The sequence below is a fragment of the Raphanus sativus genome, chromosome 2, assembly GCF_000801105.2.
Source record: "Raphanus sativus cultivar WK10039 chromosome 2, ASM80110v3, whole genome shotgun sequence".
NCBI classification, from domain to species: domain Eukaryota; kingdom Viridiplantae; phylum Streptophyta; class Magnoliopsida; order Brassicales; family Brassicaceae; genus Raphanus; species Raphanus sativus.
The window spans coordinates 14905802-14919494 of NC_079512.1; positions in this window are offsets into that span (position 1 = coordinate 14905802).

Here is a 13693-nt window from a genome sequence, read left to right on the forward strand (position 1 = left end):
TTGAGTTGAGTCATTCTGGATCTGGATGAATTTGGTTCTGATGTATAGGAATCTAAAAATATCTAAATAACCAATGTATCTAAAACGGGTTTGGATATTTGTAATAAAATAGGCATATAACATGATTCGGTCCAAGTTTTTTGAATATCGTTAGTTATACTATGATACATCTAAAATATATAACACTATTTATGAAAAATAAATATTGATGTATAAAATATATTTCAGGGGCCAATTTAACAAAATATTAGTTGGTTCAGTTGAAATAAATATATTAAAAATTATATGAACTATAAAAAAATCAATATAAAAGTACTGTACATTTGAATTCAAAATCATTTCTTTTAACAACAAACTACACAAATATGTTGATTTGTATACAAATTTAAATTACAATGTAAATATTTAATTAATATAGAAATATGTCACATTGTTTAAACAAAATATCAATGTAAAAGTATTGTACAGTTGCGTTCTAAAATCATTTATTTTAACACCAAGCCAAATAAATATATTGATTGGAGAGTGAATAAAACAAAGCCAGAGAAATATATAGTTTACTAGAGACACGCTATGTTTCGAATTTGTTATATATAAAGTTTTACTAAGATAAATACATTCAATAATTACAAATAAATAATATATTTCATAAAAGTGAAAAATAATATTCGCGCTTTCAAAGCGCGGATCAAAATCTAGTTAAATGCCATCTTTTCCATTTATGATCGTCACCTAAAGAACTTATTATATTGCAATATCATAATATCATGGATAATCAGCGATAAAAAGAAGCTCGAGGGGGTACAAGTACAATATCATAATATCATGGAACTATAAAATACAGATAAAAACATTAACAATATATATAGGCCTGGGCATTTTACCGAGACCCGAGGACTCGGCTCAGAACTGACCCGAAAAGATCTGAACCAAACCGAACTGAAAATTTACAAGTACCTTTTGGGTCTTAAAACTTTTTATCCGAAAGAGTCGGAACCAAAAAGAACCGACCGAATAGACCCGAACCCGAAAAGAACCGACACGAATAGACCCGACCTGATAAGAACCGATTTCTACCGACTTAAAAACATGTATATCCAAAACTATGATTTTTGTTCTATTTTGTATATATATTATTTTATAATTTAGTTGAAATATATTTTGTTAACAACATTCATTATTATTTTGTATCATTTTTAAGTAACATGAAGTTTTAAAATTTATAGTTTAAAAATGTTTTATTTTAATTATTAATAATTGAATTTAAGTTATTTTGTAAAATTTTAGATATATATGACAAATATTAACTAAATATAATATGTCATATCTTTTTCAGATCATAAATATCCGAATCCGATCCAAACGCGAAATATTTTTGGGTATTTTACATGTATTAGAATTAAAGATCCGAATCGACCGGACGCGACAAAACCTTACTCGGAACCGACAGAAAAAATTATAGGTACCTATCTGGATCCAAATTTCCAGGACCCGAAAGACCCGAACCCAAGAGGACCCGATCCGAACCCGAATCGAAGACCCGAATTCCCAGACCTACTTCTTTGGATCCTTTAATTACAAAATATTTAAAATATATTATCGAAAGTCAGATCCTTTGAATAAAATAAAATGATATTCACATCCGTATAGACGGAGGAGCATTAGTTTAGTTTGATCTATCATAAAAAAGATAAACTAGAGAGTGGAAACTGAAATAGATAGTTTGTGTGGTACACAATAGTTAAAGAGAACTCTAGCCGCTCCTCTCAGAAACGATTATCGAGGCACACCCTACTCCACCATCTTCTGCTATAGAAAATGAGTAAGGACACGTGTTAGCTCGTAAAGAGGTCGTTGGAGTGGGAATAAAGCTAAGCATGTGTCAGTTGGAGAGGACTCAGTTGCAGAAGTTATTACGCAGCAGAAGAAACAGAGCGTTAAAAGGAAGAATAAGATAAATTGGAGATTCATTCGGAAAAAAGTGTATTGTAATTCTCTTGAAAACTCTTTTTGTGTGTGTTCATCTTATTGAGCTTTTGAGTTGTTTCTTCGTGTAAACTCTTGGCTGATAAGAGTGATTCTTTGTACTATACATTGATTCACATTCATATCGATAAACTTGGTTTTACTGTATCATCTTCCGGCGTCGCTGAAGCCAAAATCCCGCAAGCGTCGGGATTCTTTAACCAAGTTCTGTTACATCTTTGTGTCTCTTCTCTCCTTTAATCTTTCTTTCTGTTTTACTCTGTTTCTGTCTCAGTTGTGGAGTTACGTTTTGGCTCCATGGGTTCACTACGGAGAAGAAGCTTCTTGGAACCATCTCTCTTGGCGTCAATATCCATGTGGATTATCTTTCTCTCTTGTCTAACTCGCAGGTCTATATAGTCACCGCTTCTCTCTGCATCTCGGGTCCCCAAAGAACCTTTCACAAGAGAGTCGTCCTTTTCAATACTGATGTCAAATGAGAGTTAATCTTCAGGATGGAGATCTATTACTCAATCATGTTCGCTATATGCTCAGGAATATCTGCCAGTCGCCGCTCCTTTTGCTCCCAACCGGCCGCACCTCGCGGATCTCACAGCGACCAGATCTGAAGATAGTTTGGCATCAAACTTGTTCACCGTCTTTCTGGAAGATGATTACTCTCCCTATTGGAAAGATCTGTTACACATGTCTATGGTGTGAACAAGGCTTCTCTTCAGCTGCTCCTCTCTCTTTTCTGACTGAACCTGACAATGGTTTTGTACAATATTAGAAAAATCCTCCATTTTTGAAGTCTCCGATGATTCTTTCAGATCCAGCAGTGTGTACTGCTACTTCTCTCGAAGCCCATTCAAGATAGCCAGTATGTCTGGTCCTTCGAACCTTCTATGGTGAAAAAAAGACTACATGTTATGGTTGTTTGAACCGAAATCGGTGCTGTGTAGGGGGTAGACTGATTTCGATGGTGGGATTAGGAGAAGTCTTCATGGTAAGCTTGAACTGGATGGTTGGAGAGTAAAAGAGGTGTAATATGTTATAGCTGGACCCGGTGAAGGGTTGCCTACGTACCCTAGATGGGGATCAAGCCAATCGTAGTTCTACAACGAGGGATCACAAGTGCCTAGATGAAGGCATGTGATGTGGTGTTTCTCTCTTTAGAGAGTGTTTATCTCTCTAGAAGGTGAGAATGGAAGTAAGAGATGGAAAAAGATCCTTCTCAAGGAGGGGATGCCTCCTTATTTATAGAAGGGTGAGGTCTAGGGCTTTCTTAGTGACCTCTTTTAAATGGGCTGAGCCCATTATCTTATAAGCCTTGTTGAAGGGCAAAGCCCACCCCCAACAATAAGCCCCCCAGTTCGTTGAGAGAAAAGGAGTTGATCTCTACGAATTTTATGAAGAGGTTTATAAGACAATGGACTCAGCGCTTTTATACTTTAATGGCCTAGGCGAGTAGTACTTTTCTAGGCGAGTTGGCCGGTGAACTCGTGCCTAGGACGCGAGTTGTACTCTTGCTAAGGGAGTTTACTATGAAACCGTCCCTAGAAGAAGTAACTCGGCCAGTAACTCGTGCCTGAGCGAAGTTGAGTAGATGTACTCTTGTTAGGCGAGTTGAGTGTAAACTCGTGCTTTGAGAAAAGCAAGTTTACTAAACTCGTGCCTAGACAAAGGCGATTAGTACTTTTCTAGGCGAGTTGATAGGTGAACTCGTGCCTAGGACGCGAGTTGAACTCTTGCTAGGGGAGTTTACTAAGAAATCATCCCTAGAAGAGGTAACTCGGCCAGTAACTCGTGCCTGAGCGAAAATGAGTAGATGTACTCTTGTTAGGCGAGTTGAGTGTAAACTCGTGCCTTGAGAAAAGCAAGTTTACTAAACTCGTGCCTAGACAAAGGCGAGTAGTACTTTTCTAGGCGAGTTGACCGGTGAACTCGTGCCTAGGACGCGAGTTGAACTCTTGCTAGGGGAGTTTACTAAGAAATCATCCCTAGAAGAGCTAATTCGGCCAGTAACTCGTGCCTGAGCGAAGTTGAGTAGATGTACTCTTGTTAGGCGAGTTGAGTGTAAACTCGTGCTTTGAGAAAAGCAAGTTTACTAAACTCGTGCCTAGACAAAGGCGAGTAGTACTTTTCTAGGCGAGTTGATAGGTGAACTCGTGCCTAGGACGCGAGTTGAACTCTTGCTAGGGGAGTTTACTAAGAAATCATCCCTAGAAGAGGTAACTCGGCCAGTAACTCGTGCCTGAGCGAAGATGAATAGATGTACTTTGGATAGGCGAGTTGAGTGTAAACTCATGCCTTGAGAAAAGCAAGTTTACTAAACTCGTGCCTTAGCGTAAGTACCTAGACAAAGGTCCAAATCCAATGAAGTTGAGAGACAAAGTCATACCTAGTAATAGGCGAGTTGCCGAGCAAAGGTGATGGGGTGATATCATAGCCGAGCAAATGGGATCTTCGCCGACCAAAAGGGCCTTGAACTCCTCGCCTAACCAATCTCATTTGTCCATGATATTGGCTTATTGGGCTTCAACTCTTCGCTTCTTCTTGTGAGGCCCAAAATGCATTGCATACTTTTTTTTTTTTTTTTTTTGCTTCTTCTCCGTGAAAACTTGTTATCTTCACGGTATTGCCGACTAAAAGGAAATGACCAATATGAGCTCAAACCGAGTAACCACATTACTAAGTCGGAGTAACCGCATGAGAAGCCGAGTAACCGCATGCACCCGAGCCGAGTAACCGCACGATCCCAAGCCAAGTAACCGCACGAGTCAAATCCTAGTAGCCACATGATCTCCACTGACGAGCTGTTCAAGGCGTCCCAAGTTGCTCTCATTGCCGCGCTGTTTCCACTTGTCGTTGCGAGAAAGGGAACCTTGATGCCGAGAGATGAGCTCGAACTGTGATTATGGAGCTTGAGAGGAGCTTGTCGCCTTGTGGATCTTCTTCGCGCCAACCACTAGAGAGTAATCTTTGAAGAGTTCTTCAATCCCGTGAGCATGAGCCGGTTACGGTATGATCGTTCGTTTCCAAGAAGCAAGACCTTGTTGGGGAGCTTTAGGTCGGCTCCGAGTAAAGCACATGACGGAGGTGATGTTGGCTTGTGCCAAGTGTAGCATACGACGGTTTCTCGGCGTCGAGCCGCTGCATTCCGGGAGGGCTTGCTCGTATAAGATTGTAAAGCTGAATGAATTGTATTAACAGAGTATGTGATACATTTATACAGAAGAGTGATAAGAGGAATGGAAACAGAATATACGAGATTGACTGAGATCAAGCAATTGAGTGATACACAAGTATCTAATCAATGCTGATATATTTACATTCCTTATAGCCTCCCTCAAGATGGAGGACCTGTGGAGACTCCAATCTTGTCTCTTAGCTGGAGAAAACGCGGGCGTCCTAACGGTTTTGTCAAGCAGTCCGCTAGTTGATCGTGAGTTGAGACATGAGAGACTCTGAGCCGGTTTGATTGAACTAGCTCACGAATGAAGTGAAAATCAAGAGCCACATGCTTCATTCTTGAATGAAAAACCGGGTTTGCACAGAGATATGTGGCTCCTATATTATCACAGTAGATAACCGGTGGTTGCCCTTGATTAAGTCCAAGTTCTTGTAGTAGAGAGCAGACCCAAATGAGTTCAGACGCTGTGTTTGCCACTGAACGGTACTCAGCCTCGGTAGAGGATCTTGCTACACTTTTCTGTTTCTTTGAGGACCATGAGATTGGTTGGTTTCCAAGGTACACAATGTAGGCGTTTGTGGATGTGAAGTCGTCTGCGTCACCAGCCCAATCTGAGTCTGAAAAAGCATGGAGATTCAGCGGGTTTGAGCGCCTGAGAAAGAGACCATGAGTGACTGTCCCAGCTAAGTAACGCAGCACTCTTTTGGCAGCTTGAAAATGATCATTTGTTGGGGACTGCATGAACTGAGAGAGTTTGTTGACAACAAAAGCAATGTCAGGACGTGTGAAGGCCAAGTACTGCAGGCTCCCAACTAGTGTTATGTATTCTTTGGGATCTTTGTATGCTTCTCCTGCAAGTGTGAGCTTTGGAGAGGTGGCCATTGGCGTTGTGGCAGGCTTGGCGTCCATCATGTTCATGCGTTGAAGCAGGTCGATCGTGTATTTTCTCTGACTCAGATGAAGTCCAGATGAAGACCGTACTACTTCAATGCCCAAAAAATAAGAGAGATCACCCATGTCTTTGAGTGAGAACGTCTTGGCTAGATTCTGTATCATGCGATTTACTCTGTTTGTGTTGTTTCCTGTGACAACAATATCATCAACGTAGACCAAAAGATAGGTGAAATCAGAGCCTTCTTTATGGACAAACAGAGCTGTATCAGAGACCGAGTTCTTGAAGCCAGCAGCAAGAAGGTATTGCCTCAGTTGCAGGTACCAAGCTCTCGGAGCTTGTTTAAGGCCGTATAGAGCTTTGCGTAAGCGACACACATGATTGGGTTTGTCAGGGTCTACAAAACCTGGAGGTTGCCGCATATACACGACTTCATCAAGATCTCCCTGCAGAAATGCATTGTTGATATCAAGTTGACGGAGGCACCAATCACGAGTAACTGCTATGTCCAGCACGGTTCGTATAGTCGTGGATTTAATAACCGGACTAAACGTTTCGAAGTAATCTACTCCAGGCCGTTGTGTGAAGCCACGAGCCACCAGTCGACCTTTATGTTTATCAATAGTTCCATTGGCAAGATACTTAAGCCGGAAGAGCCACTTACAGTCAATGATGTTGGCGTTCTTCGGTGGTGGCACCAGATCCCATGTTCGATTTCTCATTTGAGCATCGAACTCACTTGACGCTGCTGCACGCCACTGCTTGTGTTTCATAGCTTGATTGATTGTCCTTGGCTCAACATCCTTTGCAGAACCGATTAGTGCAGAGAGGCCATAGCGAGGATTCGGTTTGAGAATGCGATTCTTAGCCCTTGTTTGCATCCTGTGTTGGTTCTGCTGCACTGGCTGTGTGACGTTTTGGCTCGTAGTCGGGGAGACAGGAGCCGGAGCAGCTGAGGCAGGAGCAGGAGCAGCTGAGACAGTTGCAGGAGCCGGTGAGACAGGAGCAGGAGCAGGTGAGACAGGAGCAGGGGCGTCTGTATTTGATGATGTTGAGGAGGACGATGGAGAGTGGTGACTCGCAGTGGCTGTGTTTTGTGATAGCGATGGCGTCGTGGTAGTTGTTCCAGGCGAGGAATCGGAGGTCTGAGGTGGTGACTCCAGTGGAGATGAATGAGCTGCAGATGGCGGTTTCATGGTGAAAGGGATTTGGGTGGCTGATGGGGAATAGCTAGGAGAGTTATCAGGTGGAGCAGGAGTAGGTTGTAGGAGTTGATGATAAGGGAACTTTGATTCATCAAAGCGGACATGGCGAGAGACATAGAGACGGTTTGTTTTAGGTTCCAGGCAGAGGTAGGCACTCTGTGTGAGGGAGTAACCTAGGAAAATGCGGGGTGCAGAGCGAGGCTCAAGTTTGTTCGCATTGTATGGGCGAAGGAGAGGAAAGCAGAGAGAGCCAAATATTTTCAGTTTGGTGTAGTTTGGTTCTGTTTTGAAGAGGGCAGAGAAAGGTGATTGGTGAGATAAGACAGGGGTTGGCATGCGGTTTATTAGGTAAACGGCAGTGGTGAAAGCATAGGACCAATAGGTAGTGGGAATTTTAGCTTTGGTTAGAAGGGTGAGGCCAGTTTCCACAACATGGCGATGCTTGCGTTCAGCAAGGCCGTTGTGTTCTGGTGTGTGTGGAGGTGTAGTGAGGTGTGTGATGCCTTTGGTGGCAAGGAAGGGACGAAGAGCAATGAACTCTCCCCCATTATCAGAGAACAAGGTTCCTATTTTGGTTTGGAATTTGTTTTCAACAAGGGAGGTGAAGCGGATGAAGGTTTCTCGTGTTTGAGATTTGAGGTTGAGTGGATAAAGCCATGTATATCTGGAGAAATGATCAACAATGATCAAGTAATATTTGTAATTGTCGACTGAGTGAATAGGGGAGGACCAGAGGTCTGAGAATAAGTATTCAAGAGGACGAGTAGAGTTTATAGTCGACTGAGAAAAAGAAAGCTTCTGACTTTTATTGATTAAGCAGTCACTGCAAATGGAGGCTGCAGACATAGAACATGAAAGCGGTAAAGAAAATTTGGAAACAATAGTTTTAAAGATAGAATGGGCTGGATGGCCTAATCTTGAATGCAAATCAGAGGGTGTGGTTTTGAGGTTGGTGATGGTTGAGTGGAAGGCTTTCGGGATAGGCAAGGAGATAGGCCATTCATACAGCTCATTCGATGCTCTCCCTTGGAGTAACGGGACCCCCGACCTGAGATCCTTCACCTGAAAACAAGAAGGGAAGAAGTGCACCGAGACACCATTAGTATTGCAAAGTTTATAAACAGAAATGAGGTTCTTTTGTATTTGAGGAACATAAAGAACATCATTTAGTTTAATATTGCGCAGAGATGATGGTAAAAGAGTTGAACCAGTGTGGGTTATGGGTAACCCAGAACCATTTCCGATGACCACTTCTTCTCCTCCACTGTATGGGTGATGCAGAGCTAGGTTCGCAAGATCTGAGGAGATGTGATGGGTGGCCCCTGAGTCAAGCAACCACTGAGTTGCAGGCGTTGAAGTTCCTGCAAAGTTGGCACGAGGTTTCCACTGAGTGAAAGGCTGCATCTGCATCTGCTGTGTCTGGTTCATCAGTTGAGAGCACCGCTTGGCGCTGTGACCTTGAGTACCACAGAGCTGACAGCGTCCCAAGTAAGGGCGAGGAGCACGGTTGTCTGGGAAGTTCTGCTGTGGCTGCCAGGGTCTGTTGTTGGACTTGTTGTTGCCATGATTGTTGTGAGGTTTGTAGCGGTTGGTTGCAACATTGGCAGAGACAGGTACAGCAGAGGCTGGAGCAGAAATGGCAAGGAGCTTGGCTTCATGATTGAGGAGCTTCTCATGGAGTTCATTGATCGTTGGAGGAGCATCACGACTCTCCACTTGATCAACGATCTGCTTGTATTCCTCAGGAAGACCTTCTAGCGCAAACTCAATTTGATCTTCAAGATCAAGTACTTTTCCAAGTAAAGCAAGTTGATCAACCCGTGTAGTGAGGCCCTGAAGGTACTCATCAATGGTTTTGGTACCTTTTGTCCACTGTTTGAGCTGATACTTGAGTTGCTTGATGTGCCCTCTGCTTGGTTTGGCATACGTGGAAGCCAAGGTAGTCCAGATCTCGTACGATGTGTTGGCTCGAGAGAGAAGAGGCTGGATAGGAAGAGAGATCGCGCCAAGAACAGCACTGAAGATCAGTTTGTCTTGTCGTTTGTGGTGAGTGTGCTCTGGGTTTGTCACCGAGTTTCCATCAACAGTGATGAGAGGTTCGGGAACTGGTTTGGATCCATCAATGAAGGAGGCTAGGTCGTAGCCATCAAGGAGTGCGTTCACTTGACGACTCCACATCAGGTAGTTGGAAGCACTTAGCTTGGTGATGTTAGCCATGTTCACGTTGAGGAGGGAGGAGTTGTTTGGGATGGTGGTTTCAGTGGTGTTGGTGATGATTGGGGTGGAGTTGTCGTCGGAGAGAGACATGGCTAGTGGTGGAAGAGAAAGAAAAAATAGGGTTTTCTGGATATAGATCTAAAGCTCTGATACCATATAAGATTGTAAAGCTGAATGAATTGTATTAACAGAGTATGTGATACATTTATACAGAAGAGTGATAAGAGGAATGGAAACAGAATATACGAGATTGACTGAGATCAAGCAATTGAGTGATACACAAGTATCTAATCAATGCTGATATATTTACATTCCTTATAGCTCGAAGAAACAAGAACCCGTTGGAAAGCTTTTTATCGGCAAGAACATGACGAGCAACGGAGATCAACTTAATGAGATGATGAGTTGGTGAGCCGGTTTGTTCCAGAGCTTTTAAGACGTCCTACTTGATTGCCAGGCAAGGAAACTTAGGAGCGTGTACCAGCTCAAGCCTCTTCATTGGCGATGTTCGCGTGAGATGGTTTCCGAGCAAGATTTGACGAGATATCGAGCGAATGCTCGAGATACCATGGGCTTTAGTTTTTGTTCGCGAACTGAAACGGGTGAGAGCATTGCTTGGAATGTTATCTTACTTGCCTGACAAAAGAAAGCTTCTTTTACTCGGGCGTGATGAACAAAAAGCTTATATTACTCTTCACATTCGTGAGATGGGTTGCTGAGATATTGCAGGATCTGTCCATGTTTTAAGAAACAGAGTTCAAGTCGGCATGACGAGTAATGGAGGTTGGAGCCGACAAGAAGCTTCCCTTGATGGAGCTGGAGATGGAGATCACGTGATGAGAACGAGCTTTTACTCGGAAATTTTCTTTATTGTTGTCCCGAGTAAAGGACTCAAATGGGCCTGAAATGATGTATGCTTGGGCTCCTCCAATTCTCAGGTTGACGATTATACCAACTCGTAACATTTTTTTATGACCGAGCAAATGAGACATGGTAGGTCCCACTCCTCCGTTCTTCGTTTATTTTCACAACTGTGCCGAGTAAAAGAAGAATATTCTTCATTGGGCTTCTGCTCTATATTTTCTTTGGGCCCAAACCAACGTGTCTGGTTGTGACATGATGAGATCAAAGTGTTTGACCATTACTCGGTCCCTTGCCCCCCTTTTCTTTTACTCGGCGAATGATGATTATACTGGAACTAAAAATCATGAGGGAAGATGTGCTCGTCATTTACTCGTTTGAGTAAAATGCATTTACTCGTTTTTTTTTTTTTTTTTGTTCTTTTTTTTTTGTTTTGTTTTTTTTTTTTTTGGACGAGTAAAGAATGCAATTTGTCATTTACTCGTTTCGACGAATAAAAGTGACAAGAAAGTGCATTTACTCGCTCTCTCTTTTTTTTTTTTTTTTTTTTAAATGAGTTAAATGATTGTGGCTGGACCCGGTGAAGGGATGCCTACGTACCCCAAAAGGGGATCAAGCCAATTGTAGTTCTACAACAAAGGGTTACAAGTGCTTAGAAGAAAGCATGTAATGTGATGTTTCTCTCTAGATGTAGAGATGAAATGGTTGAGAGGCCAAAAGAAAATGATTTCTAGGGAGAAGATGCCTCCTTATTTATAGAAGGATAAGGTCTAGGATTTCCTATTGACCTCTCTTTTAATGGGCTGAGCCCATTATCTTATAGGCTTTGTTGGGGGTAAAACCCATGTCCAACAATGGTGCTATCCCCATGTTTGCTCCACAGCCTCTGTTACGGTAATGACGAGGATCAGAGCTGCTTAAGGATAGTATCTTCAGATAGCCTGTCTGACCTCATGGAAGTTGATAGGCTGGTAAGCAATTATGAACACATTATTTAGCTTGGTGTTGCTACGGGGTTATGGCCAGAGATTAAAGTGCTCATCAACCAACCATTTTCTATTATAACCACAAGCTTTGACACTGTAACGATCCACATTCTGCAAATACAAAATCTTGTCTCAGTCTACCCTTTAAACTTAACCACTTTGGAAAAGTTTATACAAGCTTCCTCTCGTCAGGGTCGAGAGAGACCTTTATCCACATCCACTCAGGAGAGAACACTTCCACCAAAAGTATTTTTTTTCAAGAGGTCCTTTTTTGGGATTCAGTTTAGAGAAGAAGATCTTTATTATAACCGTCTTGCATTCTTGTGTGAAGGTTTTTTTGGAAACGGTAGATGCAGCAAGGTTCATTTCAATGAAGTTTGAGGTTATGGACTTGTATTCAAATCCACATGATAAGTTGGCTCATAAAAAGTCGTCTGAAGAGATTAAAGTGAGATTGTTCTCTTTTTCTAGTGTAATGCTTGGCCTTTTAGGCATGTCTTTAGATACATTATCAAATTTTGTTGGGTTTGTGTCTCTATCCCTTTATCTTTTTATTTGTGTTGTTGAAGTTTTAAATTTGGCTATTCGGGCTTGTCAGCTTATTTGCTATGTAGTGTCTCAAGTATGAATGAAAGTAACTGGTTGCATACAAAAAAAAGAGTGGATATTTTAGAACCGGTAGAAGAAGACAAAGCCAGAGCATATTCTAGAGATATTTTGATAATCGAAAATGTACATTCTTCTCTTTTAACGCGGACTGTGTTACATAATAAAATGCAAACAATCAAAATTAAATTTATTAACAAATTTGAACATCAAGAAATTGAAATTCATTGTACCACGTACTTCTTAGTAAATATTGTTCATCTCCGCCGGGGTGAGGCCGCAAGATAATACTCTTAGAAATCACCTCGTTGTAGAGCTGCTGAGATTTTCCGTATCATGGTTCCTTTTTGTTTTCTCAAGTACCCCAAGAAAGTCGGGATCAGAATAGAACACCCAGATTTATCACCCTACAGTAAGCCAAATTGATTATTTCTTAAATGTAAATGAAATAAGATAAAATTAAACAATAGAAGCTTACAATAGTTCGTGCACAGACTTAGAAAAATTTCTGACCAAAATGATGCTTATTTCTGACCGAAATGATGCTTAGACACTCCATGTCGGCCATGGTTAGAGTACTGGTCCGACTATTACAACTCCAGACTTTAGTTTCTGTATATTGGCAATAAGAATAAGCATCATTTTGGTCAGAAAAGATTTGTGTCAAACCAAAAAGATATAGTATCATCGTCTTTGACCTGTCACTTGGCCTTGAAACTTTGATGGACAAGCTCTATCAAATCTGATTCCCAATGATACATTTGCTGTCAAAAAAAATTAATGAATATGAATATTTATTTTCAATAAAGTCAAACAAAATAGTACAAACAATTTTTTGTCAACATGTGCTTTTTATTAAAGCGAAAGTCCAATGAACAGATACAAACTCATATACAACGGCTCATTCCTAATAACAATTCAATATACAAATCAGTCCATGGATGTCCAATTTAATTAATAGTTTAGCAACCGCTTCTGAAACCCCATCATTTTACCATACGTCAGAAGATGGAGAAGAGAAGTACACCTATCATCTAGGTCTTCTGCATGCTGTCGAACCAGACTCACGTATGTCAAGGACGCGCTGCCTTACGAAATGAGGAACTGTTGTCCTGGCGATGACGGCTGATTGGTATATGTACATGTGGACACGTTGATCTTCGTTTGAGAATACCTTTCACCATTAACCGTGGATGCTTGACCGGAGATACCTTGCCTTACCGGAGTTTTAAGAACAAAGAAAGCTTTAGTCAATATGAAGAAGGACCATTTGTCGAACCATCATATACGCTGCCACTGTATTTAAAGAGAGATTTGCCATATATGATTCAAAATTTGATTTTGAATACAAAAGTGTACCTCAAATTCAATCAAATACAAATATAATCTAAAAGCCTAGTGAAATTATAACATTCTTTTTATGAACAAACAAAAACATATATTCAGTTTTACCATTATAACCTTCCGTTAGAGAAGACTTCTTTGTAAGTCTTCTCATGGAAGACTTCTCTGTAAGTCTTCTCAAGAAAGACTTACAGAAGTCTTCTTGTTCATTAGATTTGGAAGTCCGGGACGTCTTTGGAACTAAGTCTACGCTTCTTTTAATATATTCATCCAACACGAGCTGAAGCAACCAACTAAAAGACTATGATTAAAAACCTTAGCGTTCTGTCTCTGCAACGTTTCTCTTCCTTTCCAGACTTTAACCATTTTGCACGTTAGTTTTATGCATCTTTCCTGAATAATATTTGCCATAAGACATTAGAGT